Source organism: Stegostoma tigrinum, chromosome 14 (assembly GCF_030684315.1).
Source record: "Stegostoma tigrinum isolate sSteTig4 chromosome 14, sSteTig4.hap1, whole genome shotgun sequence".
NCBI classification, from domain to species: domain Eukaryota; kingdom Metazoa; phylum Chordata; class Chondrichthyes; order Orectolobiformes; family Stegostomatidae; genus Stegostoma; species Stegostoma tigrinum.
Genome location: NC_081367.1, coordinates 11915206 through 11918255, shown reverse-complemented (window position 1 = coordinate 11918255; position 3050 = coordinate 11915206).

Genomic DNA, 3050 nt, shown 5'->3' with positions numbered 1-3050 from the left:
ATGGCCTGTTATGCACAATCTTTGGAAGTCACAGGGTGACACTCAGTGGTACACTGAGGTTGCAAGATGGTATAGAAATTCTACCATTGCATCCACCAAGCCACAAAACTCACTGAGGAAGTGAGCAAAGTTTCTTTTTGCAAAACAGTTTTGTCATGTCAGCTATGGGTCAGTCATTAACACTCTTGCCTCTGAGTCAGAAGCTCATGGGGCCAATTCCCACTCCAGGAATCGGATGCAAAAATCAAGGTCAACACTTCAATGAAGTCCTAAAGGAGAATAGCAATGTTGGAGCTGTTGAAACAGTGAATCAAAGTCCTGTCTGTCCTCTCAGGTTTGTGTCAAAAAGTCCCAAAGTACTGTATCAAAGAAGAGAGGAGGTGTCTCCCTAATGTCTTGGATGATATTTCATCCCTGAATCAACATCGTAGTAATAGATTATCTGGTATATCACACATTGCTATTTATGAGAACTTGTTTTGAACAAATTGGCTTGTATGTTTAAAAATTACAATAATTACTAAACTTCAGAAGTATTTATTTGGTTCTACTTTTTTTTGGAAGATATTTTGGTTGTCAACGATGGTTTATAAACGTAAAGCCAAAATATTACAGATGCCTAGAATCTGAAATAAAAACAAAAAATGCTGGAAATACTCTGCAGGTCTGGCTACTTCCATGGTGTGAGATACAGAATTTACTTTCCAGTCATGACCTTTCATCAGTACTGCACAAATACAAGTCTGCCTTCTCTTGTTTTACTTTTTACATACACGTCCTTGTGATTTGTAATGCACTGCATGAAATGGTGGTGGAAGTACATTCAATAACAACATTCTAAAGAAAAGTGGATAAGCAGAAAATTTGATGCGTTCTGGAAGAGAATTGAGATTTGGGAACAATTGTATTGACCTTCCAAAAGCCAGTCGAGTTATAATGGACCGAATGGCCTCCTTATCCATCTTATCGTTCTACGAATCTACAAATGGGTGGATTCTGATAAATCTCACCCCAATTTACGTTTCTTTTCATATTTCTAGCTCATAGTGCGAGAGCACTGAATTGAATTAGCTTTATTGTCACATGTACTCACATGAGTACAGTGTAACGTTTATAAGTTGCCACTTACAGCACCATCTTAGTAGTAAAGGTACTTAGGTGCAGCTTTTTCAGTTACAAGATTAGTTACAGTGTAATAATGTAACCACACATGGCACCATCTGAGGTACAGAGTACCTGGGTACTATTCATAGTTACAAAATGGAGAAATGAGGAAAAACAAAGTTACATTTCAGCTCCATTCGCATATTGGTCCCCATCCTGAGTGTGCATTGTGATTAGTTTAATACCTGATTCTAAGACTTGCTTGATGAGAATTCCCTTAACATTAGCATTCGAGGCAGAAAGTTCATTGGTTGCAGGATTGCTGTCTCTTTGAACTGATTGTGTTCCTTATTAAAAGGAAATACTAAAATAAGTACATACGAAAAATTTCAGGCACAACCACCAAACAAACAGTACAACACTTCACTGAACTAGGAAACATTTTATTGATGTACACAATTACAAAAATAAGAATAACAGAATAAGGAGATACTTAATAGCGCTCAACTAAGAGTTAACTCAATGAGAAAGGAGAATCTCTGGCAAGGATGCATCATCCATGGGCAAATAAACAAGTTGAGGATCACATCAAATTTAAAGAAACATTGTACAAATCTGTCAAGGTTAGTGGTAGGTCAGAAAATTGATCAGATTTTAAGAAACAGCAAAGAATGGCGAAAAAATAAACAGACAGAGGAATCAAAGAATGGCAAACAGATAGCCAGGTACAAAAACAGACAGCATGAGTTTCCACGGTATTTGAATAAGAAAAAAAAGTGACTGAGACTAGTTTTGTTCCTCTAGGTGGAATCTGGCAGAACTGATAAAGGAAAATAGGGAGATAGCAATAAGCATTTTGAATTTCTCTTCACTGCAGAAGTCTTGAAAAGCTTTTCAAAGAAACCTGAAAATTAAGATGTAAAAGGGGTAGAGGAACGTCAAACAATCCTTATCAACAAAGAAGACTTTTGGGCCTTAAGGGTGACAAGTCCCCAAAACCAGACGACCTGCATCCTTCAATCTCAAAAGAAGTAGCTCTTGAATTTGTAGAGGCATTGATTATAACCTTCCAATGTTCTCAAAAATCTGGGAGAGTCTAAGCAGATTGGAAACGGGGGAGATTAAAGGCAGTAAACCAAAGGGCTTTGAGACCAGCATTTAAGTTTATCAATGCCGTCAAGTTAGGAAGGAAAATAAATTTTCAAGGTTGGTGGGGGAGTGGGGTGGATAACACATCTACAAAAGGATATCCACAAGTGAATAGTGTATAATGTGGAATAGTGTAATCTCCATTATGGCAGGAAGAATGGAAAAGGAGGATATTATCTGTAACAACTGAAATTAAAGAGCTCTGTGTATAGGAAAATTTTAGTGTCTTGGTACATGATTCCTAACTAGCATGCAGTGTCAGCAAGTGATCAGAAGGGCAAGTGGAATGTTGGCACTTATTTCATGGTGAATAGAACCTACAGCCATTGAAAAGATACAGCAGAGCAGGGGACCATTCAGCCCAATTTGTCCATGACAATCCAAAGGCTTCCAAATACCCTTTCTAATTGCATCTTCCTGCACATAGCCTATAGTCATGCAGCTTACAGCACTTGAGGTGCAGATCCGGGTATGTTTTTAAGAGTTCTTTGTCTCCATTACCAACTCAGGCAGCAAATTGCAGATCCCCACCACCCCCTGCACAAAAAGGTTTTTCCTCGTGTTTCCTCTAATCCTTTTGCCACTAAGCTTAAATCTACAATCTCTGACTTTTGAACTCTCTGCCAATGGAAACAGAATCCTCTCATCTACTCTATCTTCATCCCTCACAATTCTGTATATCTCAATCAGAGAATCACTGTTCTCTGTTCCAAGGAAAACAACCCCAACCTCTCATTGTTGCTATAATTTTCCAGCCCAGGAAATATTCTAGTAAATCATTTTATGGGCAGCATGGT